Source organism: Sipha flava, unplaced genomic scaffold (assembly GCF_003268045.1).
Source record: "Sipha flava isolate LNK unplaced genomic scaffold, YSA_version1 46_pilon_pilon, whole genome shotgun sequence".
Classification (NCBI taxonomy): domain Eukaryota; kingdom Metazoa; phylum Arthropoda; class Insecta; order Hemiptera; family Aphididae; genus Sipha; species Sipha flava.
In genome coordinates this window covers 909,401-930,846 of record NW_020273250.1, presented here as the reverse complement: position 1 = coordinate 930,846, position 21,446 = coordinate 909,401, and the positions used below count along the sequence as shown (strand labels likewise).

Sequence of the window (21,446 nt, the reverse complement as noted above, 5' to 3'; positions counted from 1 at the left end):
CAATAGTTCGTGTACGTTAATCCGTGTACACAGATAACTCTCTCCGCTAGTCCGCATTATTTACAAAAATGAACAATCGTAATATTGAAATGATATTAAATTCTGTAAATAAAAATGTATGCTCTTGTTTACAAAAATTAATCTTATACTAGATTATCAATTACATAAAAAACATAATTACAATGTGTGTATAACAATGATCTCATGTGCATTTTGTCAGTACATTAAAGTAATTTATCCCGGAAAAACGAATTTGAAAAATCCAATGAATTTAAAACCAATTTTTAAGAGAAACTAATGCGTTTCAAAGTCGGATACCGTTTACGTGTATATTATGATAGTTAAATTTCATTACTATCGTAGCATACAAGATTTGAAATCATAGCGTCATGCGGAAAATATTAATAGTTATTCACACCATTCACGGATGGAAATATTTTTGAATTCAATAACGTCGTCAATTACCGCATATAATACGAGTATAATTATTACTTCTCGATAGAATTCGTTGTCGTAAAATGATGCGCGCGTAAACGAAAGTGATTCGTAACTTGGTACTGTTGTGCCGTCGCCTGGCTACGACATATTAATCGCAGCCTGAAATTTAATAGTACCTCAATTAAACCAAAAATAATTTCTAATCGTGCGACATCGAATACAAATTTCAATTCGTTTATAGTGTTGTTACACAATGTCTATAGGCGGTTTTATTTTATATTTTTATCGCGTCGATATAAACAACCGACGGCGTCTTTGATTACAAGTAAATGAAATATTATCATTTTTAATTTAACCGCCAAGATCGTACAAAAAAAAAATATATATAAGCCACATGCACATTATAAATGTTATGTTTGCGTATTCGCGTGTATACGTACCGTCTTGTCTAGCTGGCGAATAAAAACATTTATTATGTACGTCTTCTGCAAAACCAATTTAGAGTCACTCGATCGGTTGATCGAGTCCATTTAAGAATCTATTTATTGCGAAATTATCAATTGATATAATCTGCAACGTTAATTCAATTATAAGAAGTTCGGTCGATAAATTCGGTTTAAAATAATTGCTTTTGCCGATTCCGTGGAATTCCGCGTTCGGAATCGGATGAGGAAAGTTTGCGCTCTCGACCGTTTCGTTAAACTGCACCGAATGACCGTCATCTACGGGTATTTCAGGAATTTTATATATAAAAAAAAAAAACAATTATTTATTTATCGTTCTGTTAACGCCCCGACCGTTTCTGGAACCGACACGTTATTTCAATGGAAATATATTTTCGATGTATAACACGGGTTTACCGACAAACTGTTCAGTTGTTAATAATATTACCCGTAATAGATGATCACAAGTCAGCAAAAGAGTATCGCGATTGAGAGGAGGGCGGGATAGGAAACGTCGATTAGGTTATGCAACACCGATGTTATCGTAGATCCCGCATGATTATTGTACACAGTCAAGAATTCGACGAGAAAAGTACACCTGAGAAGTATCGAGATCTCGCCCTGAGCGTTGTTCTCTTGGAATTATTGATTCCACGGAATCGAATGGAAAGGGTGGAGAAGAATACCACGAAGTAAGATTTAGTCCATTATTCGCTATTATTATTTATTGTTGTTGTAATGCAACACGGTGTTCGTGGCCTTTTTCTAGAAAAACTGCTGCGTACGTTCGCCGAAAATAAATCCGTTTTTCTTAGCTTTTGTTCCAAAAACAAAACGGACTTCCGCCAAGCGAAAATAATCATTACCACCATGGAAGCTGCAGGTTTTCGTACATATCTGATTAATGTGTATTTTCGTAGCTGACCGAACAAATAAATATATACATTATATGCACATAATATAATGCTACTAGATGTGAAAAAATCGTATGGTACTCGTATGTATTGACGTGTTTTCAATGAATGGCTTTTTTGAACATTGAATAAACTAATGACGTGTGGACGAATAGTCACGCTTGGAAAACTATTATACTGTATATAAAATCGTTGACAGTTTTTAAAGGATTTTACGGATTCGATTCGTTAAACGGATAAAAACATTATAAAAAACCTGCTACTTAAAAAACAGAGATGTCTTTTTTTTTCAAAAGTTTAAACGTTTTGGCGCTAAAAACTTTATCACCACGACCATTAAAAAAATAACATCAGTTGCGAATCATCGACGATCGGTCATTCGGGTGATAAAACAATGACCCTAGGGTAGTTTAACTGATAAAATCTAATAGAGTGCTAAATAAAACAAGAAGGTTACTTTCTAAAAAAATGAAATACAAATTTCTCCCACAAAATGAAGAACGTAACAATAATAATTTACATGAATAAATTACATACGGTATAAAACATATACGCTCATCACTATTACCGCACATAACGTTATTATATATATATATGCGTGTGTGTGTATAATTTGTGATTGTTATTATAATGAAGGGAATATAATATTTTATCGTATTTTGTTCTCATTAATTTCTCGGCCATTCGTCGTTGTCATAATACGGGTAATACAATTATGTATACAAAAAAAAATTCTAAATTTGAATATTTACATTTTAAAGTATCAACATTTAATTTATCCGTAGGGATGACATGTTTTAATGGTCACCCTCTGCATTACCGACGGGTGGGCTTACACATATATATTGTTAGGTATAATATAAATATATATAACATAATAAACGTATGTATACAACGTTCAGTTAACGTATTGTTATTATATAGTTTTATTATTTATCGACTAACGACAGAGCGCGTACCTGGGTAAATGTGATGTTTCTAAACTCTTCCTCCATGTGAGTGTGTGTGTATGTGTGTGTGTGTGTGTGTGTGTGTTTATTTTGCCAGATGAAACGATGTGTCTTGTTGGTCTTTTTGCTACCGAAAAAGGAAAAATACCATTACACCTTCATGTCATCTAAATCTCTTTAGCCGACAGAATCCTCTACCGAAATGGTCTGCCTCCTATCACCTTACTTCAACCCTCTACCTCTTCCCCTCACTAACACACACACACAACTACCACCGGAGTAAGCATTGCGGCAGCAACAGACAGACTTGTGAACAATTCGCAAATATATGAAAAGACACACACACACGCGCTCAAACCCGAACACACCTGTGTACATGTATTGTACGTTGTATAGTCATCGTCGTCCCCGGGTGAATATAAATTCATTTGTCTCCTCGTACAGAACACCTTTCGCGTCTACGTAAACAGTGTGTGCTTCTCTTCTAGAGGGTTCCACGAGATTCATAATATTCGCGAAACGATAATAATACAAGTAAAAACCGTTTATATAATATGCTGTATACATAATACAATAATATAAAAATATACATATATACACGTGTGTTCACTAGCGTGAATGTCTATAATATCTTTTTTGACACCTCGACAATGGTGAAAACGACGGCGGCGTATGTATATGGTAAATATATATAATATGAATAGTATATACAATAAATTATAATATACTGGCGGATGAATGTTAGGAAGGCCATATGGGGGTGGATAACGAATAGAGCCGGCCGTTGAAACTCGTACTCTTTACGTGGACGCTATGGTACACGTCGCATAGAACGATATGAAGAACAATTTTTTTTTTTTATTGTGTTTTCGTAACGTCATCTTACGGATAAGGCGCAGGTAAATCTATTTTCATCGTAATAAACGTAGACTTGACCGACTCCGCGATGCATAGTTATATAATCTAAAGTTTTTTAAACCTGGTTAACGGCATGTATACTTGTTTGCGTATACATAGTTACAATGGTTTTTTAACGACCGTCGTTCCTGGTAAATCGAATTTTGTCAGTTTATTATATTATACAAGCATAAAAAAAAATTGTACGTTGTATCTTTATTGTTGAACGATTATTAATTTATTATTAATCGAGTATCAATAATGTTAAAAATACATAACTAAAATATATAAATTATATATTTTTTTTTAAACGTGTGGGTATTGTATATAAAATTATATAAGTTGGGTATAATAAAATTTCATATATGTTATATGTTTAAAAAATGTCCAGAATCTTTATAATATTCATTATAATCTTCCGAAATACTCTGCTGATTTTATGATATTTAGGTTTTTTATTGTTTTTATTATTTAACTTAAAAGTTTCTGCAAACTACAATGTTGAAGTTATTATTAAGTTTACAGTTTACTTTTTCTTCATAAAAACTGATTTAACGAACAAAATATCTGTATCATATTACGAAATGTTTTTTTTACACAAGTGCATTAATGTTACATGGTTGAGCAAATATTACGTTATATTTGCGTAGACGAACCAATTTTGATAAATATTGGAAAAGTCTAGATAAATCTAAGAATATATCATGTAATATAAGTTTTTAATCACATTAATTTGTTATCATTATGATATAATAAATATCATTATTTTTAAATTATGTAAAAAAGTAAGCACTCCTTATTAATATGGACAGAATGAATTGCTATACAATATAAATACGGAAATTTACACACATATTATAAATATATAACACATATACACTTATTTGTTTTGAAATATTTCAAGTTAGATTAAATAAAATATTTATATATACATGTATATATTGATTTTTTTATAAACATATTAAGAACGAAGAAGTTTCGTCAATTAGCACGATTTAGATATTGACATTTTAACCAGTCTATACATATGTATGTGTGTGTGTGTATGCTAATGAAAAAAGTATGAAGTCTACTCGGTTTAAAGATTCACATGTCTTAAACTTTTATGCACCGTAAAGATCTTCCATATAATGCAATGCGATCATAATTAATTAAATACCGGTTAAATTCTTATTTAACAAATAAAACTACTACATATCAAATAAACCATATACCACAATAACACGATATAAGATGACTAATTTTATTAAAATATCCTAATACTTAACTTCCGTAAATATATTTCAATAAAAATATAAGATGAACATTGAATAATACAATAATATACTATCCATTACCTAATAATGTATTATACTATAATTGTCAATTACACATCATATATACTTACGTATTATTATGTACGGTATTTGCTTTCAACAAGAGGTAACGGTTAATATGTATATAAAAAAAAAAATTATATTTTAATTTTTCAATGAAAAAATATCACCAAGAAATTTAAATTTTTCTTGAAATAATACATTAAATATTTTTATTTTTTTATTTTTTTGTATAGATATTTTAACTCTTTGGAATCTCTAATATCTATACAAAAATAACAATTTAAAGAAGCATTTAAAAGAATAAACTTCAAACAAATACCATTTACATATACTACATTATACGTTATCGATTTTAATTATTTACGTACCGGTTTTTTAGGTTGTCCAAAGTTGTCCAGAATGAATCAATATGTCGAAAATAATTATCGTGACAAAGAAATTGAAATCATCGTTAAGATTTAACAAGAAACGTGAATTTCGTGTTTAAATTTAAATTGTTTGTACTCATATGTCATTAAAATTTCTACATAAACTTTTATACTGCAATAAAATGTCTATGGGTACAAAAACATAATAATAATGTAACAAACCACTATACAGTTATCGGTACAATTGTGATTAAGTGTTATAATAATTTACGAACCATGATCATTATGCGCATGTGTCCTTTAAATTCAATAGTTATATTCGTTCGAGGATATAAAACGATCAGAGAGCGATGACAAATTTCCAGTAAAATTATGACAAAGAAATTAGTGCGTTCGGTGAGCAAGTTATAAGAGCAAAATAAGACGTTATTCCGATATCTACATATTAATAATATCATATCTTTTTTTTACCCACAAAATAATTGTGATTCGAATTTTAGTAATTTAAATGTTCTACCACAATGATAATTACCACGATGTTATTACGCTTTAATCCGGACGTTCACTAATCTTTGGCTTAGTCGATGTGAAACATAAGACAATCATTGGCAGGGACGTGGTTTGTTCAATAATGCTGGCCTTTCATTTCGGCAGTAGGGAATCTTATTCCATTTACGTTATCTTTGAATCCACGCGCTCCCTCCCACTCGTCTTGGTCTGAATCAGACATCTCCCTCGTCGGCTACTCGAGGTCGTCTCACGGTGGCACGAATAATAATTTCCCAGCGGTCCAACAGCGCTGACTAGACGATACTCGCAGTTATTATGGGAAAATTATTAGGGTTTATCGCCATCTCATTGCATTTACTCATCATCAATATTTTTGCTCTCATTGAAAACCATTTGGCTCATCAAATGCAACGCAGGCCGAATAATTTCCATTAACAGTAACACAGTAAAAGTGCGTTCGATCGTTGTACTTGTCGTTTTGTAGGAAACAAATTATATGATACAAAACGAACGAAGACAAGGTTATTGAGCCCAATCATCAATATTCATCAATTCACGCATTATCCCTATTATTAACTGATGGTGTACATGTTTTTATATTATTGTTATCTCATAATTGTTATCATCATTTTTAGTGATCCATGCAAGCTCCCTGTCAATTGTTTTCAATCCCACTACGACGATGTATACAAAGTGAAAATATGTTAATTATTAATTACACTCTGTTATATGCAAGTCGTGAGACATCTGGATTTATAATATAATACATATACGTGTATTATGTATGCTGGTTCAGGCGTCAAACGAAAACCTCGATCTCAGTTTCTTCACTGTCGGACAGACGTTTCAATTGATGATGCATGACGACGAAGTGCTGCATACGTAATAATATTATGTATCGGTACACGCAATATACTGATGGTGAAGACGGGCGAGTTCAAGCAACTTGTACCCGCATTCGTGCAGAGTCGGGGATGATACTCGGTCAGTACTCCGTTTTGATGTACATCGAAATCAATTAAAAAGTTCTGTCCGTACGTGTAGCTTAAGATGACTGAAATTACGCCTTTATTACCAGCTCAAAACGTCGTTTGCGATCCGCGTTACGCTTTTACCACCTCATTCCGTGTGTAGTAATGGGATACAGCTGTCGAGTCCGAGAATATATGAGAAGGATAGAGAGGGTGTATAATTTTTATATTCGATATTAATGGTATTTCTATAGTATTATTAAAAAATCGATTAAATAAAGTTATAACACTTTTCGAGACTTTAAAATATACGACTATGGACAAAACGGTATTATATTTCACTGGTAGTTAATTTATTTTTTTTACTAAATATTTTCCAAATACGAAATTGCACGATGGCTTAGTTTCTAGAAGGATACAATCGTTTACGAAGCTTTATTGTTGTATACATATAAATTAAATGCTCAATAATAATTAAGACGTAATGAACTGTTTAAATTCAATAATAAGTTATGATGTCAAATAATTGTGTAGATTTAATTAAATGTAAAATTCGTCCTTAAAATAGTCAACTGTCGTAAAAATGTATAATTTAAACTCATATGCACGATTAATTGATTTATTTTAAGTAATATATTTTACAAACATGAGTAAAGAACACTAATTTCAAAGGGGGCTTGAAATCAATTATAAAATTACCTGATAATTTAATCAATGGTTATTTACCCTTATATGTACTCGTATATGTATATATACAAACTATTTGCGCTTTATGGTATCTTTATAGTTTCAAGAATTTTTCCATTGAATATAATGTTTACGCCAAAAAAATTCAAATGATAAGTGATGATGACGTTATCATACGATATATTCACTAACATTTTTTTGACGTGGTACAGCTCAATAGTTATAGTTGTGTAAGCAGTAATGACGTCAGTCTGGCCGTCTCTCACCCAAATCCTGTAAAAGAAATACCTCAACTACGGTAAATGTATCTCCAAAGGGATCCAATTAGTAATTAGAAACAGTGGTGAAAAATAAATTTATGTTTTTAACTTGATCACTGCAGACATGCAGTCACGGGATTCAGGGCAGTAGTCGGATCAAATCTTTTTTTTGTTAGAATCGTTGGAAAAATAAAGTTAAAATATTGAGCAATTATTTTAAATGTGTATTACTAAAACAAAACTGAAACTTTATTAAATCAAAAAAATAATAATTGTCTTTGTATTTAGTGTAAACATTACTGTATACACTCAGTCTATCTTGAACTGATGAAAAAGTTTATAAACTAAGTTAAATGTTACTTAAAGTGGAATACTAAAAAAAAAAAAAAAAAAAATAAATAAAATCGAGAGAAGGACTATTATTTGACGCGGATTCTGCGTGTAATTATTCGTTACCAATGCGGCGTGAGCATATACGTGGGCGCACACCTTCGGACATGCTGATGCATTATAAATTGGGTTTTGTTCGGGTGCACATCACTTTGCGAGACCTCATAAACCGCACTTTGTGTGATAATAGTTGTTACTGGCATTAAATTATTCACGAGTCCCGTTATAGTTTCACTTAAAATTTGAGTTCATTTCCTGAGCAACCCGTTCACCTGACACCCTCACACGTAGGTAACATCTGACGTTCATACAAAATTATTCACATTCGCGTATTACGTCTAAGGCGTAGTGTAATACAATGTTACGCGTACGGACTGCCGGGTTGTTTCGACGGAGTGTGAAGTTTAAACAAAAACCGATTTGCCTATATGAGCGAAATCCAGTGGCGTAGCAAGGATTTTCTGAAGGGGGGTGTTAATTATAATTATTAAATATTATATATAATACGTACAAACTAAAACTTTTATTTTAATTAATTAATATGTATACATAATGTATGTAATAGAGATGTAATGTATATTCGAATTCGGATAGCTTTACCATAAATTATTCGAATATTTGACTATTCGAATATCAGTATTTGATGCTACAATACCTATTATTATTAAACGTTTTGTGTTGCACGAAAACGTAAACGAATAATTTTCGTCACGTATTGTCGCAATCACGATAATGTTAACCTGTATATATGTAATTAGTATTGTGCATTATTTTATATTTCATATTGTATTATCGATTTACCTATATTCCTATAATAATGTAATATATAATACGGCTCAAGGGGGGTGTCATATCTACCAAACACCCCCCTTGTATACGCCACTGGCGAAATCGTTAGTTATTTCTCTGAAATTGTAAAATCAATACCCATCTACTTTGTGTCCGCGGGACACGCAAATCAGCATAAAGCTTAACAATAGTTTTAAACATCCCAAGTCTGACAGCTTTTTTTTCTTACATCTTCCAACATTATAATCAACTTAATCTTGGTTATCGTTGTGGCGCAATAATAATTATTATAAAGCATACGATAGTGGTTATCGGGTTTCGACAGTAATTATATTCGAACTATAATACCTAAATAATAATATTGTATATTTTGAGTACGGAAAAAAACTAGGAGCTTAAAATATGCGGGAAAATAAAAATCTTAAAATCGTAGACAGTATTATATTGAATTGATTTATGATTACTGGTGATTTACAAAGTATTGGGGAGTAAAAAATTTTTTCCGCTATTCAGACCGAAATTTGACCAAAAAAATAAAATAGAACACAATGCAAATACAAAAATATACAAAAGCCTTTGGTATTAACAAATCGATAATATTATCCGAAACACATTTTTTTTTGCTCTGATAAAAATTGAATTAAGTATTTTATTATTATTGTAGAAATATATTTTTTGAAAATTAATTAAATTGAAGCAAAATGTATAAATATACATTTATAATCATCTGAACTAGAAATAATTCAAATTCGATTTAATGAACTTGATAAACCGTATAGATGCTGTGTTGTTATAAACTATACATAAGTATGGTAATTTTTACAGTAATATTTTACCAACTCTACAAGATGTCAATCAAATATAGTCAATACCGAAATCACACTACAAAATATGATATAAATGAATTTTCGACCACCTATGGTTTCCGATAATATTGAAAGACTAGGAAACAAATTTTTCTTTAAAAAAAAACTATTAAGGTAACAAATTTTTAAAAAAAAAATATTTCGGTACAATTTATAATTAATACTCTTGATCTAACTATATCATCCAACTATTGTCACACCAGCAACGTTCAACCGATAAATCAATAATTTGTGTTCTCCGTAAATAATAGCGTTCAAGGGTTTCGAATCCAATTTAACTCACGACCGTTAATAAACCGTAATAAAGTAGGTATTGAAACTTTTCATTGCGACCGTGTACAAGCGTTTATACATGCCTGTTAGTAGGTATATCAGTTTAAGTATCTGTTAATTTCGTAATCAGGTTGATGAAACCAAATATTACGCCTTTTTTACATGTGACGAGCAATCGGCCGTAAAACTACTTATCTTGCTCGGTCTAGTACCAAAATTGACTCATTTTATTCGCTGGGTCGAGTAACCACAGGTCAAGATGTCACTGGATTCACAACTCAATTCACTCGATACTCGGCTGCCGGTTTAGACACGTCAAGCACAGTATGTCTTGGTAGTGGAGCAACCCTTTGGTCCAGCGAATAGTAACAATTTTTATTGACTTGTCCAATTACCAAGCCGAGTAATGGTGGTTCCTTGAATTCACGCGGGACAGTGTGCTCGTCAAGTGTAAACAAGGCATAACGAAAAAAAAACTTACACATCATTTAATATAAATTATTAGTACCTAACCTTTGGTAATTAATCTAATCATTATGTTGAAAACATAACGGATAGTTTATGGAATTCTCGAAGAATAAAGGAGGTATATATATATATATATATATATATATATTTGTCTATGCAGGTTTCTTTGCGGTTAAACGAACAGAAAACGAATTTATTGGGCACAACATTAAACGGTCTCCTGCGCACTAATAATGCTCGTTATTTCCTAATTATAATGACATCGATATGTTTCAGCGTTTATGCGTGAGTGGATGACGATGCAAACGACAACAGCGGGAGCACGCTTGTTTAAACATAACACACTCACAAACATTCAAAACGGCTCAGATTCACGTATTACAATGCATAAGTATAAGTATACAGATTGTTAATTTCGTAATAATAGAAATGTTTTTATTGCGTACGACGATTATACACGTGTGGTCGGTACGTTTGTAACGAGAGACGGGATAAACGATTATTGCGTCGTTGTTTCGGTCGAAAAACGCGTGCAATGGATGACTCTAGCTGCTGTCATGGCGCTGCCGCCGCCACCGCACCGGTTTCAAAAAATGTATTTTATATAGGTACTATTATAAACGTGTTTACGGTAACTTGAAGATTGCTCGTAAAAGCACAAATACCGATACATACAAACGCACATACTCGTAGGACCATATTAAGCCATAATTTTTACGAGTGTGTGTTAGTGTGTGCGTGCGGGTCATAGAGTTTTTACGCGTTGAATATCCCTTTACGTCTCACTGCTGAGATCACTCGACAGAAGACGCGGCCCGACACTTCACATGATCGTCTATTGGATGACGAAATCGTCGATTGTTTTAAACACGATTCGAATTTATGTACTAAGTCCATCGTAAGCTGGCAGACGCGATCGGTTTGTAATGTTGTTAGATCGGACAACACATGATAAAAAAGCGACAAATGTTTTCGTGATTCATCTCTGTTTCAACAACTATAAAATACACGTTTCGATTCAAGCACAACGCATCACTCCGTGGTCTCCTGATGATTTTGAGTTAATCATATAGTTGATTAGATAGTAGATTATGTTTACGCTTTGAAATGCAAATATTTGATGAACAATTTTCTGGTTTTCCCCATCCAGATTCAAAGCAAAATAAAATTTTTATTTTAAGACCTTTTATATCAGTATAATTTTCCGACCACGTACTTGTCACACTAGAACCATGCATATTTTGTTAAATGCGTTGTTTCGCACATATGGCTAGGAACGAAAATATTTTATTTTATGACAGCAATCGATTTTATGCCATTTCAAAGAGATACGTATTTTTATTAAATCATTCTAAACAGAGTAGATTAGCATTCCATTTATTATGTCTAATTGTGGACGTTCAAAGAAAATTTTAAAACTAGGAAATTAAAATAAAAAAAACCGTCTCATTTTTCATAAATCGATTCGGTAATTATTTTGTGTATACCCCTCAGTTAGGGTCGGATTTAGAACATGTGCCGCCTTAGGCCCTTTTAAATATGCCACCTCTACCCAAGAAAAAAAAATCTTGTAATTATTTCTAATAAATTTATTTAATTTTAAAATAATTAGGTCAATAGTCATTGTAAACAAAACAAATAATTATCAATTCTAATTCGTCGTGTGCGATGTGGGTACACAATATCTCAAGCCAACTTCTATATATATTATATTATTATCATAATTACTGTTAGGAACAACTAACATTATGTACCTAGGTAGGAAGTATCTTATCTTTATAGCTCACATTACGAGAAAATTGATTTCGTGTTATTGATATTTTCAATGTCATGCGCCCGTATATTTTACACACAGATATCTGTACTATAATATTAATTATTATTTATATTACTATTAATTATTATATAATATTGATTTACGCAGTTACATAAATGCATAAAATATATATATGATTTTTTTTTTATTTCTTACAAAATTTGCCGCCCTAGGCCCGGGCCTCACGGGCCTAGGCATAAATACGGCCCTGCCCTCAGTTAGCATATTTATAATCATACAAATACTACTTTAAATGAATGCAATGCGTTGGCTTATTTTACTATGTAAATGTTCCAGTTACATCGAAATGGTTGAAAGACAATCAGTAGTTCTATGTTCATGTATCATATTCATAATACATGTAAGAATCAAAAACTGTTCGTCATTATTGTACATCTTAAATATACAGTACTCACCGATGTTTATCCTAACCAATGTGGAAAATTATAGTTGTTTTTATTATTGAACGACTTTTTGGACGTTAAAATGTTTAATCTAGTCCAAAAATTAAATAAATCCTAGTTCAATTATATTAACAAAATTTGTTTGACCTACATTTACTGAATTTGTGTTGGGTAATAAAAAAATTATTTTAATTGGTATTATAAGGCACAGAAATATTTAAAAAAAATTTCACTCTAGTATTTAAAATGTTACACATTTTTGAACATTACGTTCGAATAAATTGTACAAACCATAAACATTAAATGATAACCCGTAACAGAATACTTCTAAAACGGGTTTCTGCAATGAGAACGAAACTAACATTAATATATTAAGTGTTAAGAACGATTAAAAGAATATACCTATTTGCAGTATTTAACTCAACTAGATATTTATCGTCACTGAAACGGAATACCCAACGTGTCAGAAATACTTAAATATTATATTATAATTGTAGTGCTCAGACAGTAGACGGCAATATGCATACAGAAATTTGTATTTATACACGCATATACTGATAGATACTTGAAAATATTCGAAATACCACAGGCACCACAGACGCTGATATCGTGCAGACCGTTTAGAAAATGCTAAAACAGCTGCGGTCGTATAGCCTAGACTTGCAGGTACCGGATTCTTTAGTCTCAAGGAATTATCATCGTTATTGTGAATAAATCACTTGACGAACAGCGAAAAGTAATATTTTATTCACCAGTCATTATTTTATGAAAATGCAAATTGGTAATGCGTCGTGCAGAGACCACTGCTTGGATATCTTGTATATGTTATAACAATGACCTATTTTTTACACCTTTTTATAAAAAATGAGAGTCACAATATTATTATTCAATTGCCTAGGGCAGAAAATAAATAGCTTATAATAACCGATAACTATATATACATTATTAACTATAAGTTTAAGTCTATGATCTGACTTTTTGACAGATGATCCACCTAGGGTACGAATGTTTAGAATAAAAATTAAAAATACTAGTATGTACAAAATGAAACCATTGAAATCGTTATTCTAAATAAATTGAAGTTTTTAAAACATTTTATAAAATATGAAAATAGCAAGGGTTGTATCAAGTCTTACTATTTTTGAAGAAAAATATCAATAAAATAAAAAAAAGCAAAAATACACTGGAAGAATGAGCTTAGAAAATTAAATGAAGCATTGGGTCAAGGGTATTTGGTATTATATTTTAATTTAATTGTTTATTTACAGTCTTTTTTTTTTTACACGTACACTTTTATAAATTACATAGTTATTATTTATCAGAATTTTACCCTCAATGTGGTATAGGAGTAGTGAAACGATAAAAAATAAAAATCATACGCAGTTTTTCTTTCTTCGATAGTCTACTTCTTTAAGGACCATAATCATTCAAAAACAAATTTACTATTATATATTACGTACAACTGAACGAAAATCAATTTTTTCTTTTATATAATCAACCATTTGCATCGCTCTGAAAATATTTTACGCGTAAGTCTTTGTAATTTATATTTCTAGAAATTCGTGACATTTCTAACCATTTTAAATTCTTAAAACATAAGTGAGTAAAACTAAAGATCATTGAAATATTTTAAACTAAACAAATTACGTACGTGCATTCTTTAGCTAAAGTAGTTGTTCATGGGTGTACACAAACACGTATGTTATCTTCGTTTATCGCGAATACAAGAAATGTTACACTTGTAAATCAATCTTTCCTTATTCGTTAATATTAAACATATATACCTACGTATTATTTTGAAATTAATAAAATTGATGATACACTTTTTTTATTTTATTACAAAAGAAAAAAAAAAAGAATGGAAATCTGTAATTTATGAAACCCATAATATCGAAAATAATTTCTGTAGAAACGCCTTTGTTGTGATTTGATTTACTGACAAAATTAACTACCCTAATGGATACTCTAAAGTATACCAATTTTGATTAAGAAAGTTATTTTTTTGTTTTTTACTTCTACCAACGTCATTATTCTTCGTCTTGAAACTACATTAACTTTGTGTTGTAAAACGCCAAGTAGTCTGATGCGGATGGAGCAGATTGTGTTACTAAATGTGATTGGAAAAACTTAGGAAATTATCGAGAATGAAAAATATCGATAAAGCACCAAAAATGTCAAATTATTTTATACAAAATAACATCATATAAGCTTTGTCACAACACAATGATTTTTAATTGTTTTAACAGTTTTATAGAAAAAAATCATTTAATTTTAATATTTGACACAAATAATTATAACTGTTCGATTCTAATCCGAATATTATAATAAATTCAAAAATTTACTCAAAATAGGTAGGTAATATAATGCTTATCTTATCCACGGAATACGTTTATCATTTATGCATAGCCATGTGTTTTCATAGGAGTGAAATAACTATATAAGAGATTTAATAAGTTAATTTTCTAATTAATCTGATAGTTATGTGATTTTGAAACGTCCATAGAATATGAATAGTGTTTATTAGTTTTAATCAATACACTTATTAGTCTTAGCATATATCATATGAGTATACTCTTAACTTATATAATTTGCTTAATTTACTCTGTATTAGACTCCTGGGACTAGGAACACAATGTACAATAGATTATAATCTAGAGACTTGACCCTCTCCGGTGTATTAGAACTGTAGATATAAAAGCAGGAAATTAGTCGAAATGTGTTCGTTTTAACACATGCAAAAACAATACGTGGTGGTAATTGTGAATTTTTCTATTTTATTAGATCATCATCACTTAACAAAATGATTTAATTAGATAAATGTTACAGACAGTTTATGTTCTAAGTGGCACTTCATCTTGCTACTCGAGTGCGTCAGACCCACAACTACGGTATATATATCTATATATATATATATTATACGTGCATACATTTATGTATATAAATGTATATGGTGTGTTAATGTGTATCGATATGGTATATATAAGAATTTCCAGCTCGCTCACGATGTTCATTAATGTAAGAAATTAAATTTGTACAATATTTTATTCATACATACAGTTTTTTTATTTCAATCTCACGAGAAATGTAAAAGGCTTTTTTCGTTGTTCATATTGTTACATATTTGTAATTATTAATTTTGAATTAATACTGAATAAAATGAAAATAATAGTGAACTGTTATTAAAAAATAAACGTAAACTAAACATAAATTCCAGACGATATCCTGCTCCATCGAAAATAAATGTTTATAATTTTTTCCAAAATTCTAAAATTGTTAAAATAATAGAAATCCTCTTATTTTATGAACCCGTTCGGTTTTTGGTATAAAAGAGCCGACCGGCTGTTAACTTTTAATATTTATTTGAATCAACCTTACAATGAACATTTACAAGGAAAACTAAATATAAGTTACGAATACACAATAATAATGGTTAAAATGATTTGCATAACAACAGTTTTATTAATTTAATGATAATTACATTTCAACACCAAATCATGCCATTTTGAATCTATTTTAAAGATCTGGAATTACTTTCGTTTTATTAACGGCTATAAACTTAAATTTTGTAACGCTAAAAATAAAAATGTTTTGTTATTCATAGCATTTGTAAACAAATATTATACACATGCAAAATGTATCACTTACATCATGTATGATGAATCTAACGGTACCACATGTAAGTAATACTTAAATTAAAAATGTGAAAGCAGTACATGTTGACAAAGCTACGAGAAGTTGAGGAGTTTTTTCAATGCGGTATTTATATATATATATTTTTTAAATTAGTTATAAATATCACTAAAATTTCAGCGATAACAATATTTTTTTAAATATTCCAGACCATTAATTTTGTTAGTTGATTTTTTTCATAGTTTCATTCAAAGTTTGGCGAAATCCATCACTGGCATTATTTTATCATTGATAAATATAATACAAATACGAAGAATATTTTATTTTATTTTTTAATCTAATAGCATTTTCAAACTTTTCAAGAATGATGAAAGACTTCGTACTACGTCCTTAATAAACTTGAAGAGTATAAAATAATATTATTGAAAAAAAAAATAGAAGTTTTATATAAATGACGCATTATGTGCATCATATTTTTTCATCAGTGAGGAATACATTTATTTTGATTAATGGCATTGAATCAAAACATATCACTTTTTAGTTTGTTTTGATCTACAATGCGTTGTAGTCTTATCTGATAGTTCTTCTTCTCATGATAATCATCATGAACTCCGCAAAAACAGATATTTCATATCACCCTTATATATATATATATGTTTAGTGCTAAACTACGGATGCACGTTGTAAAATATACCAAAAATTCTATTTGAATCAAAGCGCAGCGGTAGAAGTGAAATACTACAAAATATGTTATTTACTGTAGTGAACAAAATTCGTGTTTGTAATACAACCACAATATTACAATTACCATGTGTATTTGTTGCCTTTTTCACTTTTCTGGAAATAGAACAGAGCTATTTTTGAAATGCATATATTCTATGCGCAAAGATAAATTTACATTAAAATATAACGTACGCGTATATTCCACACGCAGTGGTTTGTGCCTCGGATTCTCATAAACTGCATCCCGCTGTAAGTACCTACTAGAACTATTGTTATCATTACATAATATATGTACTCACACATATGAAACATTTTATTTGATTAACATTTTTGCAGAATTGAGTAGAAAACATAATTCTATACTCGTACTCTGGTTTGATGTAGAAGGGAAGATGGAAAAAACTCGCAATATCGCGTTATTAAATTTCGCTCGAGAATATTACAATGCATACAGCATTCTAGTAGTCAAAATAATATATCAACATTTTATCAAGACCTACAAAATCGACGAAATAAGCAAGTGCAGGATTATTCTGTATTAAACTATAACAAAAAGATTGTTTCCAAGAAAAATTTAAGGTTGATAGTACTTTTAGTTATCGTGAAAAGCTTTATTTTGCCGATTATATAAAAATATTTCTTTTATCCTGAATCGAAAATTTACTCGTATTTTGAAAAACAATTATGGCATCTACATATATATCAACTATTTTCGATGACGAACATGAAAATGCACATTGTTGTACCATTGAACCTATTAGATACTTTATATTTTAAACTGGTGTAAATGGGACAGAATATTTTCTATGAACAGTATAACACCATGTATTTGATTCTACCCAATTCTTGGCGATAAACTGCCGGAAGAAATTAAATCAAATTTTATGAAAAAATTACGACGATATGTAGTACATTATAAATGTTAACAAGTCATGATTAAACGCATTCACATGTAACTCATTTGAAATTCCATTTGTTTTAACTGACGTTTCCGTGATTTTTGTCTGCAATTTTTACGACCATGATAGGTTGTGTTAATGACAATACAAAACACAATAATTGTAATTTTACTATTATATAATAACGTATTCCATTTGCTATGGTTTTTTGCAATTTAAGGAACGCAGACACGTTGCTCCAAATTCACTGGAATACTGAATTACACCAACAATTTGACCCCGACTTTTGACGTAGATATTTAAATTGGTACCTATTCATAAATTTCACGTTTAAACATTCAATCCTATTTATTAACTAAATTAGAGCATTAGCTTGATCTACCACAATAAATCTACTATATATATATATTTGTATTGAAATATCATAAATTTACAACGCAATTAATCATCACCATAGTTATTTAAATATGGACTATGGAATAAAATTGAATACTTCTCTATATGGAGATTCTGTTATGGCAAAAAAAAAAAGTTCACTGTAAACGTACTAAAGCAGATAAAATAGTCAAAAAATGTTTAATCCTAACTCAATTGAACTAGCTATTCAAGATTTAATCCTGATCGAAATACGTACTAAAGATATAATTGAGACCCGTGTTTTTAATACACGGATATTTTTTACCAATAGACGTGTTATTAACCCGTCAATAGTCGCGTGCGGCGCTCACTGGAATACTATTTTTGACAACATTGTCTATTATTTAATTCTTATATTGTTGACATATATTTATACCTTATGTTATCATACCTGGAAATTTTTTTATAAATAAAATAACCCAATTCATAGTATTGTGTTGAAATGACAATAGATTAAAATTGTCAGTTCCGACAAAGTGAGCTATTAGTGTATGCATTTTTCTCGCATTTTATTTTTGATTATTTCACGTCATAATGGCTGAAAATATGTAAAATGTATGTAATTGGGTAGATGAAACAAAAGAAGAAAATGTATTATATGATTCTAATGATACTAACGCTGATCCAAATTTTGTACGTACAAATACAGACGAAACAATTGATTCAGAGTTCGATACAGATGTTGAGGTAAACATAAATCCATCTATATCAAGAATAAGTATACATTTACTCCGTGTAAAAAGAGTGGCTCGAGACGTAAAATCTATTATTGATTGTTAGAAGTTATTTTTGCCGTAAACAGTATGTCATATTTAGGTATGCTGTTAGTTATGTATTAACAGTATATGCAAAGAACATACAAGTGCTATATGTAAATTCTGTCAGTCGAGTTCAGAAACAAAATCAGATTCAGAGTAAATACCTTTATATGAATTTTTTAATATAAACAATCTAATAATAAATAATTATAGTGATCTTAATTAATTATTCATACTGGAATTCTCACTTTAAGTTCGATTAAACACTTTTAGTAGTAAAATTTCGAAAAGTGAACGCCACGCTCATACGCGCCTAATTGTGTTACAAATACTAACGCGCCTACTAAAGGGTTAATACTTGTTGACCATGTATTTATTAACCATAATATACACTTTTGGTTAATATTAAAATATAGCGTTTTATCTTTATTTTATTTTAATCTAACAACATTTTTAGTACTATGATTTGTCTATTTTCAAGAACCGTAGTTTTTAATAATTTTTTGAACAGACCGTGTAGAAACACGGATATATGCACGTGTATTTTAACTATATGAACTTAATACCATTTCACATAAGAACACGCGAACATCAATTTAAACATGTACGAATAAAACAGATATACTATATTCAATGGTTAGTAATATGGAAGCCTGATACACGATGTTTCACATGATATTTCAATGCATTGACAACTAAAATTACCTAACTCGAGTAATAACGGTGTTTGCACACATTTTAATAAATATTAATGTTTTATATTTTCTATCACTATTATATTTAATATGAATATACATAAATATAATAGTAATAGACGTTTTAACCGTTACGTATGTATGTATGTATACGTTATGTATGTATATTTATGTTACACCACCCGATCGAGAATAAATCCAACCGTTACAGGTAGTTATCCCATAGACGAATCGTACAACGGTAAGGAAATTGATTTTGAATTCCTATTGTTCTTGATGTAATCACAAAGACGATGTCTTATATATGTCTTATATATGTCTCATAATGTCGTCACTCTAGTTATTTTCTATTGTATTTCGTCAAACAACATGCATTTAGATCAGTGGCGTATTTTCAATTTTTTCTGGGGGGGGTCCACAGTTTATACATAACTAATATAAACTATATATTATATTGTAATAGTTACATCCTTATGCAGTTTTTGGAGGAAGTTGAACTAAATATATAATGTCATAATCGTATAGTCTTATGTAATATTATATATATACCTATATATTGTATTTAACATTATATATTATAAAGTATTGTTATAAAATAAATTCTAGTTGTCTCGATTTTTTGGCCAGCTCCTCTATCACTTCATCAATAGTAATTTCAACTTCCCTGTGAATTTTTAGCATAGCTAATTCTGAAAATATGTAAGAATTTTAGTTTATTTTTTATTTTTTGGAGAAGTTCTGGGGGGGGTCCAGTAATCCTGGACCCCCACCCCCTCGTAAATACGCCACTGATTTAGATAATCTCAGCGAATACACTCACGCACAGGTTGGTTTTAATTGTTCCCCTCTTTGAGAGATTGCCACTGTGAAAATCCATAGACCGTATTACGTAAGTATATTAAAAAAGCTAACCGGATTAGCAATAATTTAACAGTAAAATCTCGATAATGATAAAATATGGCTTACATGAAACTATCTACAGATTTTGAAGGAGTTGTCAATTTTATTTTAAATTAAATTAAAATCATCTCATCTTAATTCCAAACAAATTCAGGTGTACCTCAAGAAAGTGACTTTTTACCAGACCACTATATTTACGCAGCTTCCGAACCTCACAGCAGCATACCAAAACCTTCAAGTTTATCTATATAATATTTCATATTTCAAAATGGTCTTCCAAGTAAGCGGAGAATCAAAATCAATAGATAATCAAACAGATAAAACGCTTTATAATTCTTTCGTTATAATAAAAGGCGTCTCGCCTGCAATCTATTTTGAAAACAACCAAATTCCAACTACACCTCAAACCAAATATTTAGGTATAATCCTTCATAAGGCATAAAGCACATGCTTCTAACTTGGGGTCTACACCTAAAAACTAAAAGAGATGTTTTCAAAAATAGACGTCATCAATTACGCTGTATTATCAAGTACAATCTTTCAATTAACAACAAAATATTAATATATAAATCAATGCAAAAATCTATTTAGGCTTACAGCATTCAAATATGTGCCATACAAGGCTTAAGTCAGTTTTTTTGTCAAATAGTAACCTAACCTA

At 30.2% G+C, this 21,446-nt stretch overlaps 1 protein-coding gene across 1 annotated transcript in view; it reads right to left on the bottom strand.

Annotated features, from left to right (window-relative positions):
* LOC112689748 (nephrin-like) overlaps nt 1–21,446 on the bottom strand; it is a 414,842-nt gene that overhangs the window by 327,565 nt on the left and 65,831 nt on the right. The window lies entirely within an intron of this gene.